General features: G+C 40.7%; 1 pseudogene; it reads right to left on the reverse strand.

The window, feature by feature from the left end:
- Positions 1-1294: 1294 nt before the first annotated feature.
- Positions 1295-3274, reverse strand: LOC131535597 (uncharacterized; annotated as a pseudogene).
- Between the last annotated feature and the right edge of the window lie 10331 nt (positions 3275-13605).

Here is a 13605-nt window from a genome sequence, read left to right on the forward strand (position 1 = left end):
CGAATAACCCGTTGGCATTCTTGGAAGGCTTGAATAATTTTAGAATCCTGCATTACAGAAGGTAACGTATATAGCATAGACCCGTAATGTCCGAAAAGCTCCTGGTAACAGCGACTGAGCACATTCATCCCTAGAACACCCGGGATCTCAGAGCTGCCACCAGGGGGGTCCCGGACTACTAATACGCCGCAACCCTGAACAAGATGTTAGATTTTGCTGTATTTGGTTGAGGAGTAGTTTGGGTGGCTCGCCAATGTACTAGATTTATCTAATACATAAAATAAGTAAGCTTGACCAAAGTTCTTGTGGGGAGAAGAATTTATTGAAGGTAGCAGTGTAGCAGTTCCTCAGCAGTGATGTTAGCATGTCATCCTTCAAACAATCTTAACCCAAGGTACTGTCTATGAGACCAGGCCTTTATACCTGGTAACAAATGTGCTACAAACAACACAATAACACCCCATGGAGAGCCAATGATAGTGTAACCTTATGATGTCCTGACAGGATGGGCCATTTGGTTCACACTTTTAGGCTAGTTATATGGGCTATTTGGTTCACACTTTAGAACAGTTCATACAGCTGGCTACAGTTGATTCAAATACATTTGACTAAAGTTAATTAAAAACAAATAATCTTTCAATCCCCCCTTTGATCATTTTTGATCACAAAACATACTTTTCAGTAATCATGAATACAGAATGCTGCATACAGGCTCCATTACTTAAGATGACAGAATAAGAGTTCATGGTGAGGTTTGCATTATCTTGAATGCCAAAGTCCTTTTTTATTTTGATGTTGCAATCTTGTGGAAGTGGTGGATGTCGTTGTGTTCTGTGGATGTTCAGGCTTGTTCATCTAGGTGGCCAGTGCAGTTTGGTCCAAGCTTTGGATGTCTTTGCTCATCCTCTGGAACACCTGCAATCACACACAAGAGAAAAGGCAAACGTATCTTTCCAAAGAAAAGGTTTTAAACAAATCATGCCTAATTACCAATAAAACTGTCCCTATTTAATGTTGGCAGGACACTACAGCGTTTATCAGTGGTGAAATGTTCATGTCTTCGTCCTCAGGCGACAAGCTAGAGCCTATAAACCCTAGTCCCGCCATATCTGGACTCTGAAAAACACTACTGCCATCTATCCCTCGTCTCTAGGCAAATTCACATCAATCCACTCATTGTTTCCCTGCGCTTTAACTGCTGCATCAGTTACTAAAAGTTCCTCAAGTGGTCTTTCCCACCTGGATTCTTGTTGTGACAAATTATTTTTAATCTTTACCCATTTGTTAGGCACTATACCATGGGCCCCCTTTGGAGGCGCCAACACTTGATTCTTGGCATTGTGTACTGCCAGGCTGAGTCTTTCATCAGTTTGGACAAGGCTGTCAGATGTCAGATTTTCATTGGACATGGGCCGGCCTGTGGCATGTTCAAAAGGGCATAGTCCATTTTCCTTGTGGTTTTCCTTAATGCATTGGTTGTCATCATGCAGTTTTGCTCCATCTTCCATTAACATGGACGATTGCTTTATGGACACTTCAGTTTGAATCTGTTTACTATGCAAAGCTATTTGTGCATCTTTCTGAAGTTGTCTTAATGCCGCTGTATGTTCACCTCTCTCCTTTACGGCTTGTTTAGCAGCACTGCCTACTAGGACATCATCTTTAGCTTCAGTTGTTGCAGTTTCTGTGTATGCTTTTCCCTTCTGTATGGTGTCTTCACTTGTCTTGTTTGCATACACATGGAGTCCATCAGCTTTTGGATGAGATGTCGCTAGCTGGTGCTGCAGAGAGAGGCTCTTCAGTTTCCCTGCGGCTCCACAGCATTTAGCAGAGTCTGTTTTTGTTTGGCTGTCAATTGCTGAAACCTATTCAACAGGTTTTCCTCTTCATCACTTTGATGTCTCAAACTCAGCTTACAATCACGAACCCAGTGTCCTTCCTTGTTGCAATGTCTGCATCTTCCCTGAGTTTTTGCTCTTGAGTATCTCAGATATTCACTGTCTTCATGCTCATTCCCAATTGTCCGGTTGTTGCATGGCAAAGGTTTGGATTGCAAAGATCGGAGTTTGACTTCCTGTGTTCTTTCAATCTTTGCTGACCATTCAACAATCTGCATGAATGCTGTTCCAGTGCTGTCCCAGTCATCATACCTGATTTTAAGGGCTTTAGAAATCTCTGGTTTTAACCCATTTACAAATGATGTTTTCAGGGGCAGTCCAGTGTCTTTGTCAAGATCTTCACTTTCATTCATTCCAGAATGTTCCATCCAAGTTCGTCTGAAGCGCTCTTCAAATTCTGCAACACTTTCTCCTGTCTTCTGCATGCAAGAGGTAATTTTAGCCCAGTTAACTTCTGCAGGTTTCAGTTTGAACAAGAAAGTTTGTACAGCTTCCCATCCAGACTCAATGTTTTCTTGAGATTCACCAATCCTTCTTTCAACACTTTCTGTTAGTGTCTTTTGGTCATTGTCTCTTAAGTTCACATTAACAATCATCACACCATCCAGTGGATGTAAATTATAGATTTTCTGCAAGCGTTGAAGAAATTGCCAAACTTTCCGTGGTTGCTTGTACACATCTGGCAATTCTTTTGACCATTTGTCAACTTGCTCTGGAGTAGCTGGCTGGTATGTTCTGCATGGAACATATTTCTTTACCAACTTTTTACAGTGTGAGTTCGTAGTTCACCATTTTCCTCATACTCCTCCTCATTGTTGATTTCAACTTCAGTTCTTCTGTTCTTGACAATTACAGGAGCAAGTCTAACCTTCAAGTTATTCCTTGTAATTCCAGCATGTGTGTTGATGTCTGCGTCGCTGTCATCAGAGCTGCTTGAAGATTTTGATTCGAGTTGTTTGGAGAGTAAAGTTAGCAAATTGTCGTTCTCAATTAACAGTCTTTCTTTGTCCTTCTTTACATTCTGCAATTGTTCAGCCAGTGCTCGAACTTTTGCTTTGATCTCACATTGCAATTTGTCAGTCTTACACTTGTTTGACCAAAATCACAGACAATCCATCTTTCTTGCCCATAAGCGCTGTCTTTCCATAAGCCCTTTTAATGTCCGGCAATGCCCATAGTCCACTCTCTGAGTGCTTAATGCTGTACCTCTGGCACATATCATCATGGTACTTCCTCAGTCCCAGCCTTTTGTCCAAATATACATTCAGATTGTCCAACATCTGATCAATGGTCACATTTGGGGGTTCTGTCCCATGTCTTTCTGTTGTTGGTCTCAGAGCAGAGCCATTACCATTGTTTCGTGCAGACTCAGCCATGGCAAGTACAGGAAAAGTGCCCTCAGAGGTGTGAAAACAGAACAAAAGTTGTTAGAGCCGTAAAAAGGTGCTTATTCTGATTTAAATTCACAGCAGTCTGTTAAACTGACCATTTCAGTTACACAGACAAATCAATATTTTATAACTCAGTTTTCAATACTTCATTTAAAACAAAACATTTACATTAAGGCTAATTTTCTGACAAATCCTGAGTGATAAGACTTCTTCAATTCTTTCTGAATCCTAGCTCAGAAGGCTGAATTACTTTGCTTCAAATTTGTCCCTTAGACAATTTACTTTATATCTTTCTTTCTGTATCTTTCAACAGAAGGCAAACAAACTTATAATGTCATGGCTTTATGCCCATCTTCTTTTAACCAAGTTGGAAAATTATTTATATCTAAAATAGTGGCTACTGAATTAGCACCCAGTCAAGAATTCTCAATTCTTGCAGCAACATCAGCCCCAATGCTATCTATGGCTCCTACAGTCTCTGGAATGGACTAAATTGTTTTTTTTTTTTTTTTTTACACAATTCCTACAAACAAAAAGAGAAAGGACCAAGCCTCTGCTTCTACAATCTCTTGATGAACGGACTAAATTGTTTCTTAAACAATTCCTACAGACTCCAGAGAACAGGACTAAGCCTATAATTACACATCTATGGCTCCTACAGTCTCATGAGAACGGACTAAACCTCTTTCTTAAGTGATTCTTACATACTCAAGAGAACAGGACCAAGCTATAAACACTTTTTCTATAGCTCCTACAGTCTCAGGAGAATTAACTAAATCACTTAAAAGGTTCCTACAGACTCAAGAGAAAGGCCTAAGCCAAAATTTCTTAAACAGTGCTACACTGGTTATTATGGTTACACTACATACATCAAATGATCTGCTTACTTATGAAAGAGTGTTCTTTAAGTTCTTTTAGAGAGCTGATAGTTTCACTCACCAAATTAGGATATTTGAGACAGGATCCAGTTGATTCAAATAACTTATGTCCACAGGTGCGGTCTGTTGATCTTCAACACAAAAACTGTAGAATCTCCAAAACTCTTTTGTTCACTTCTTGTTGCAGTTGGTGAGTTCTCTTCTTGTCAGTCTCTCCTGGCTGGCTCTCGCCAAATTGTTAGATTTTGCTGTATTTGGTTGAGCAGTAGTTTGGGTGGCTCGCCAATGTACTAGATTTCTCTAATACATAAAATAAGTAAGCTTGACCAAAGTTCTTGTGGGGAGAAGAATTTATTGAAGGTAGCAGTGTAGCAGTTCTTCAGCAGTGATGTTAGCATGTCATCCTTCAAACAATCTTAACCCAAGGTACTGTCTATGAGACCAGGCCTTTATACCTGGTAACAAATGTGCTACAAACAACACAATAACACCCCATGGAGAGCCAATGATAGTGTAACCTTATGATGTCCTGACAGGATGGGCCATTTGGTTCACACTTTTAGGCTAGTTATATGGGCTATTTGGTTCACACTTTAGAACAGTTCATACAGCTGGCTACAGTTGATTCAAATACATTTGACTAAAGTTAATTAAAAACAAATAATCTTTCAAAGATTACCGCAAAGTTCAACGTCTACCTCCATATAACCAATATACGGAATCTCCAGGCCGTTAGCTGCTCGGTTGCAGCCAATGACACGACCAAGAAACGATCTTGGCCCCATGATTCAAATCTGAGGCGAAAACAGCTCTCGGTAATGGTTGACACCATGGACCCAGTGTCGACCAAACAGGACACAGCAATCCCTCCAATATTAGCAACCAAGTGTGGACATGAGGAAACCAAACGGGACACAAACTGATTACCGTTAAAACACCCGAGCCATGCGTTTTCCCTACCGGACTGTGGCTCCGCGGCCGGTGGGAATTAGTTTTCCGACGGTTGAGGCCCAGCCACTGGCCTAAATTCACCAGGAGCGGAAGCAATTGGTTGTAACAGAGGCCGAGGGGGATGACGTCCACCCTCACAATTTCAAGCAATATGACCGGGTTGTTGGCACCTTCTACAAATTATGGGATTTGAACGAGGAGAGTGATCGTGCACGTGTACATTTTGATTACGTGACACAGCCCGGGTGAGCTGATCAATTTGACATTGTTGCTGACGTAGCAGCTCACGCAATTCAATAAATTCACTCAACTGAACCCCACGATCCAAATCTGACCCCCCCCCGAACACCATATTGGATGCCACTTACCAACGGTACCGATTGACTCCTTCCCCTTGCGCCACCTGGCATTCCCTCTCGCTCCCAACGAATGGCCTCGCCCAGAATATCCAACAACGTTGCAGTGGGTTTCTGTCGAATCAATTGTTTTAGTTCTCGGCGGAGCGCACTATCCGACACATATTCAACAAACTGATCACGCATCACAATATCTGAATTTGGAATAGCATGTGGCGCTTGACTTTTCACCTTGTCTAACAAATTCATCAGGCCCAGGGAGAACTCTAACAATGTTTCTCCCTCATGTTGCCTTCGAGAAAAAAAAGCTTCCTGCAGTGCCACATACGAGTCTGCACACCCATACAATTCACGAAGGGCAGAAATAATTAAATCTGGATTACTCCTGTCCGCGCTCGAACGATATTTTATCTCGCCGCGGGCCTCCCTTCCAAGTTATCATATAGAAAGAAGGCCTGCTCGGTAAGTGATATATTACGAGTGCGCATACATGCTTGGGCCTCTTCGACCCACTCATCAATGCTAATACCAGTTCTACCATTAAATCTCGGACAACGACGTTCTCTTGGGACAAATACGAATCGCTCCGATGCGCTGCCACTCCTATCAGCCAACTGAGGTGTAGCCGGCCGCGCCGCACTAGTAGAGGCAGCGCCAGGGTCAGGGACATCAATTGGTGCCTGCTCCTGACGCAGCCTCTCATTATCCGCCCGTAACTGAGCCACCAACTCTCGCATTTCCCGCAACTCATCCTCCATGATGAAATACTACAAATGTCACTTACCCAAATAGAATGCCCGATCAAACAGTCACCAATGATCTGGGAAAAGAAAAAAACACCCAAGAAAACAAACACTCAATGTCTCAAATCTCCTACCCAGCCGCAACCCTGCCGACTATACGCCAAATGTAGCGGCGTGTTCCTTTACAAAGGGCATAAATTTGAAAGTTTACACCAGAGACAGAGAGTTACCTCACCCCCAAAAGGCAGACATAAACTCTAGCCCTCTAAGATACCCGACTACGCCACCCCGGAGGCAAATTTACCGGGGAATCGCCAGATAAGATTAACTTTAAAGCACACAGGTTCGGTTGCGAGATAAGACCAGAGACAGATGGAATACAAAAGTACAGTTTTTATTTGGACATCATTAGCAAATGTAAATATATGAATCAAATACACACTACCACACACACACTTCAACCTCCACTCCAGGGCTGGGGACTACTCGCTCATTCCCTGAAAATGACACAGCAAACACTCGTGCACTCACACTTCAGACCACAAATGTGGAACACTGCAATCGGAAGAGACCACCACCGAGAGAGAGAGACTCGTCCACACAGACACGAATCCTGATCACCCCAACCACTGGAGAGGAAGCAGAATTACACATTAAACATCCAATCAAATATACACACTCACACACATTATAAAACTGAGTACTCCATGCATTAAGAGCAATTACACACACATATGGTCACCATCCGCTAGTAAATCAGTACTTGAAACGGTGAATGCAAGAAAAAATAATAGACAAATATAATCAAACAAAAAGAAACCATTCAGTTAACAACCAATTCACAGAAATTTGGTTGACAACAAAATAATAAATTCAAAAAAACAAATCTACAAAAAAAAATACTAAGTTTTAAAGCAATGGACTCATAAACAAAGCAAAACACAATAAGCAAAAGATAATTCAAATTATATAACGTTATACCACTCAAAAAAAGGAACCAGATCAAAATAATGACTGCTGGATGGTTGAGTCACTTGATCCCCCTAAGCGAGAGCAACGGAGGCCATCGTAGCGGATCCGCTGCACGCCGACCACCAGACAGCCGATACAAGTGTCCAGCTTTAAATAAACACCATACCATAGCAGTACGTGATTGCAGTTCGCGGCAGATTACGCATCCATTCCTGCAGTCGAGCCAGTAAAGTACCGCGAGACGAGGGTCCGTAACGTGACGGTATGCGGCACTACTGAGCAACAATCAGTGGTATAACAGTCGGCATATGCGAAGACAGCCACAAAAGCCGTCAAGAAACCCACTGCAATGTTTCTCCCCCGGTCTGTAACTAAAAAGATAGATACAAATTTAAAGTGCTCAATCCAGACCCTTAGTGCAGCAAATAATAAATAACAACCTACCGGTTTAAATGGCTTGCAAGGCACAGGACATTCAAATTCCAGGACGCAAAAGCAATCGGGTACCACATGCGCTGCACCGCAGGCTTCCTCAGTCCACACTAGAAAAATACGCGAGCCCAAATAAGTACGTAAAACCTAGTTTGATTCAAAGTGTTCAGGAATACAGCCGCGACTGCAGCTCCTTACCAAACAAACACTCCCGCGACACACCGGAAATAGATGACGTCACCCGTGACGATGAGACGCACATTCCTACCACATCTACGGCTATCTTTATGGGCCACGTAAAATAAGGCACGCCCCAAAGAGAGATTATCATCATTGGCTACACATGGGATCCTAGAAGGGGAACCTTACTACCCAGTGAAGAGGGTGATCCGCTGCAAAAAGCAGAAGGTTAGCTTTACAATAATTAAAAGTCTTAGATGTACTCAGTGGAATTGCAGCACCCCAACTGGAAACCCCTTAACCCCCTAACTTTAATGTTTTTTCAGGGGATCCAAATGAAGTTGGTGGAATGGGAGCCCTGTTCACTCTGATATGTACAATTTATCATAGTTTTGATTGGAATAGCCTAATTCTTAGTACTTCAAAACTTAAAGTAATAGCCTTGGCTTGTATTTGTGGGCGGCTGTGGCTCAGTGTGCAGCAAATTGGTCTTTACAATGGATACCTTCAGAGCAGAGGTATATGATTTCAAATAAACGGCTACACCATAGGTAATGCATATTCAAACCTTAACCAAAATATTACCATAGGCAGGTATTTACTGTTATCAGGTTACTGTAAGTTTATAAACCTACTGAATGAAGGGGTGGCTTGCTGTTCCTCATTGCCCTTAACCTTGTCATGTTTGTTTTGAATTTAATTCATGGCTGATTTAAGACCTAAATTAATAACAATCTCTTTTTATTATAGTGAGAAAACTTGGCCGCCACAGTGGGTGACGGAGGAGAACACCACGAATTAAGGAAATGTTCAATCCCATTGTTTTGTTCCATAAGCTATGTGTATGTTGTTTACAGTATATTAAAAAAAAAATTCAAAAGCCTGAAAGACTCCCACTTTGTAGCAAACCAGAGAACACATGCTGTTTGCAAAAGCTTGACAGATCATCTCTCTCCTTCACAGATAGATAGATAGATATTGCATACTTCAAATAATATAAATACAATTAATTAACCTCCATGCAGAGAAAAACTTGATCATACACCAGAAATAAGTTAATACTAAGACCACACACGTAGTGGCAGCACTGAATATGTCATAAGAAACGTCATCAGTGGAACACTGCCTGGATATTTAGTGAAATATCATGATCGGGGAGTAATACCACAGATAACACGCCAGTCCATATTCTTGGACTAACATTGATCCCAAGCTATATTACTTCTTCGTAACTCGTCACTTTGTCAACATTAGTTTCTCCCGCTGCCATGGATTAATGTGTTGATCAGCAAATCAACCTCAGACACAACGCATATAGTGGGCGAGGGTTTGATCCGTCAGACGGAGCGAAATCATCCATCCATCCACCGATAGCAGCGTCCATAGCAACCAAAACGTTGCAGTTTCACATTATTCTGGCGAGATCTGAAAAATCTTCACAACAACGAGCAAGCGAGTGATTGTGTACATTCACTGAGTGAATATTATGAAAATAAAATATATATTTCTCGCTAGAAATGTAATCAAAACTTATTTTTATGCAGAAACTAACTCAAAATATTGATTTTTTCACAAAAAATGAGAGAAATGTCCGCCATGTTTTTTGTTCTCACGGCCGGAATCTTGAAAGTCACGTGACTTGGACGTAAAACAATAGGAAAAGAATAGGCAAAAAACGTAACAGTCATACAATTCAAGGGCCGTTATTGTAACCCCTCACGTTTTGCACTTTGGACCAACGTAGTCAGGGTACGTTTTTATATGAGACTGGGTTGGAAAATAGACACTAGGCCTTTAAAATCCAATTTTTTGAATGCAGATTAGCACCTCCTGGTGTGAGCAAAGAAAGAAAAAAACATGTAATTTCATGCTGTAACCACTAGTTGCCTGTATAGGACTCTATAGAGAGTCTTGTGAATTCCCTAGTTGTTTTTAGACAATTGTTTACTTTTATTAGGTTGTGGATATAAATGTATATTTAGGCATTCTCAAAGACTATTTTTGTCAAGGTTTATATATTTTTTTGCATTATTATTATTATTATTATTATTATATAGGTTTTTGCATTATTATTATTACAGTCAACTCTGAACACAGAAAGCATTTTGTTACACAAAACATTAAAAAACTATAAAAATGTAACAAAAATGAAGAGGAATGCTTTATCAGAGCCTAATCCTTCAGGGTCTGATCTGATTTCAACCTCTTATTTCACTCTTCTAACTCATTTTGGCTATATGGTTATAGCCATACCAATTCATTTGAGTGTGTATAATTGTGTATGTGTATGTGTGAGTGTGTGTGTGTGTGTGTGTGTGAGTGGATGTATCTGTTTTACACTCTTGATGTTTTAGAGTATAACCCATTCCTTGTTGTCCACTTTTTAACTGCATTGTAGTTGAATTATTGATTTTATTTTACATAGTTGCTGTGTTACAGGCACACCAGTTCATTGGGGTGTGTGTGTGTGTGTGTGTGAGTGGATGTGTTGATTTTGCACTCTAGATGTTTTAGAGTTTCATCCCTTCGTTGCTGTGAAATGTTTTTCTTCATTGTTGGGGATTTGTAGATTGTACACACACAATTGTTTTGTATTTTTTCCCCCCGTTTCCCATTAATTTCCTATGGTCGGTCATTTTTGACGGTAGACCATGAGTGTGACTATTTTTTTTTACGACCACTTAACTTTTTCGAATCATGCCCTCAATTTTTTTGTGTGTTCACATACCAAGTGCCATAAAAGTCACTGAGTTTCGTACCATTCGCGCGCAGATCATGGAGTAGACATTTTTTTCTGAGCTCCTCTTCGCTGGTGCTAGATTTTAAACATTTTCATAACTGAAGTACCAGCAGTTCACGCCAAAGTCAATAATGTCTTTCTGAAAGCTATCTTTCGTCAGTTGTTTTGAATACGTTGTGATAAGTGCCTCGAAGGTGAATTTCATCGTCTCCTTAACTCATTCTGTGTTGGTAAAATGGCGTCTAAGAAATCCTCAAAAGCCGTTGCAGCTATGAAGGAGGACGCCAATCCAGGTGACACAATTTCACAGGGAAATGTGAACGCGATACTCGCTTGGATACATTAGACACCACGCTGGTTAACCTGCAGTCAGAACAGGCCGACGTCAAACAAAAAATTGTGGAAATAGAAGGGGCCCTAAACGGTACGGATTCACGGCTAGGAGAGGTGGAAAAGGTGTGCGAAGACTTGCGTGCAGAAAATAAATCTCGCTGGGCTAAACTGAATGACTTGGAGGGACGCTCTCTCAGGTTGAATCTTAAATTTGTGGGAATAATGGAAGGAGAAGAGTGGGGACGCCCTTCTGCGTTTATTTCGGATCTGATTATGGAGCTCTTCGGCCGAGATAACTTCCCCAAACTGGTCAAAATTGATCGAGCGCACAAGGCACTATTACCCAAGCCATCTGAAGGCCAGAGACCTCGCACCATTATCGCACGGATCCATAATGATCGAGACAAGGATTTAATTCTTCGTTTGAGCCGGGAAATGTTTCCTCTGGAATATAAAGGAAAGCAGATTTACATCTTCCCCAACTATACTCCGGAGGTAGCTGTGCGGCGACGTGCCTTTAGCACAGTCACGAAAGCTCTGCGAGAGGCCGGGTTGAAATGGTCCCTGCGTTTTCCAGCGAAACTGATGCTGCATCATAACGGTCGGGAGTTCTCTTTTGAATCTCCAGAAGAGGTAAAGAAGTTTGTGGGTAACCTGTTGAATGAGACAGCGTAGGTTTTACGTTGACTCTTGGCCTGAACATTTATCTCGACGAACAGAAGTGGTCTATCTTTGAAACATTTTGTTTATTTTTCACTATGGTACGTGACTCAAGGACTAATGTTAGATATGTGCGTGGCGGGGATCAGCGCTTTTTTTTTTTTTTTTTCTCTTTTCCTTTGTTTTTGCTATTATTGTGAGGTAAGGTAAACCAAGTTAGTCCTACTCTGCACTCTTGTTGTCTCCGAGAAGTTAGGGAATACTTGCTGCCATGGTTCCTAGGGCAGCTGTGGGGAGTTTGTGTGTTCTTTTTCTTTAGTGTTGCACCAGAAAATGCTTATTCTTGTTAAGATAATTATTGACTCTGTTTATGTTTTTGATGACCTTGTATGAGTGGAACTAGTACTAATAGTTCTAACAATGCCGGAGTGAATATTACATTTGTTCGTTGGAATGTAAGAGGAATGGGGCATCCAATTAAGAGGGGGAAAGTATTTACACATTTAAAGTCGTCGGCTGATATTATTTTTCTTCAGGAAACTCATATTAGACCCAATGAACAAATGCGGCTTAGGGCAAATTGGATTTCACAAGTTTATCAAGCCACTTTCTCCTCTAAAGCTAGAGGTGTGGCTATACTTTTTAAGAAATAAATTCCTTTCTGAATGCACTCTGTGGTGCCTGACTCTGCGAGACGATATATTATTGTGTCTGGATTTATTAATAAATTGAATGGACCAAATATAGATGATCTGGGGTTTTTTCGAAAATTATTCAGGCTTATTCCAGACATGAACTCAACTAACTTGATAATTGCTGGAGACTTTAATTGCTATTTGGATCCTTATCTTGATCGCCAATCTTCACAAGCTCCTCCTTCTATTCAATCTGTAGGTGTTTTAAATAATTTAATACAATCCATGAATCTTGTGGATATATGGAGATTACTCAACCCTACAGCTTGTGATTATTCTTTTTTTTTTTTTTTCAGTGTTCTTAAATCGTATACAAGTATTGACTACCTTATTATTGACTCTAAACTCATTCAGGGGGTGACTTATTCTAAATATCACAATATACTTATTTCTGACCACTCCCCTATTTCTATGGGTCTGAAAATTTCGCTAAGAAAGGCACCGTATTGCTGGCATTTCAATCCCCAATTATTAATGGATAAACAATTTCAATCTTATATGTCTGAATGTATAGGCCAATTTCTGGAGAACAATGACAAGGGGGATGTTTCAGACTCCTGACTTTGGGAAACCTGTAAAGTAGTGTTAAGGGGTCACATTATTGCATATGAATCCTCGTTGAGGAGGGATAAGCGCAGGCGTCTGTCTGAGATAGAATCTACAATGCCGTCCTTAGAACAGGTATTTTGTTTATCTAAATCTCAGACTGACCTTAACGCTATTCTGAAGCTGAAATATGAATATAACTCTATTTTGAATGATCAGGTTTCTAATTTGTTAATAAAACTTAAACAGAAACGGTTTGAACTGGGAGATAAGGCAGATACACTTCTTGCCAGGCAATTAAGAGGTGTGCAGGCTAGCAGGACTATTCATCAAATAAAATCTCAGAATGGTACTTTGTTAACACATCCACAAGAAATTAATAATTGTTTTGCAGAATTTTATAAACATCTTTATTCTTCCGGCTGTTTAGAGCTAAACGATGTAGGGCACCAATTTCTTGATGCGGTAGACTTTCCAAAAATCCATGAATGCACCAGAGAGGAATTAGAGGAGCCGTTCTCTCTCTGTGAAGTTTTGGAGGCGATAAATTCCTTCCCTAATGGGAAAGTCGCAGGCCCTGATGGGTTCAGTATAGAATTTTATAAAGCTAATGCAAATGTAATCACCCCCGTGTTGCTTAGAATGGTAAACCATTTGATTGAGAAGAAAAAAAATTGCAGATTCTTTGTATGAGGCACATATATGCGTTCTGAAGAAAAAAGATAGAGATCTTACAGAGCCCTCTAGTTATAGGCCTATAAGTCTTCTCAATTGTGATCAAAAAGTGATTGCCAAGATTTTGGCTACTCGTCTGAATAAACATGTGGCTT

The sequence above is a fragment of the Onychostoma macrolepis genome, unplaced genomic scaffold, assembly GCF_012432095.1.
Source record: "Onychostoma macrolepis isolate SWU-2019 unplaced genomic scaffold, ASM1243209v1 Scaffold4, whole genome shotgun sequence".
NCBI classification, from domain to species: domain Eukaryota; kingdom Metazoa; phylum Chordata; class Actinopteri; order Cypriniformes; family Cyprinidae; genus Onychostoma; species Onychostoma macrolepis.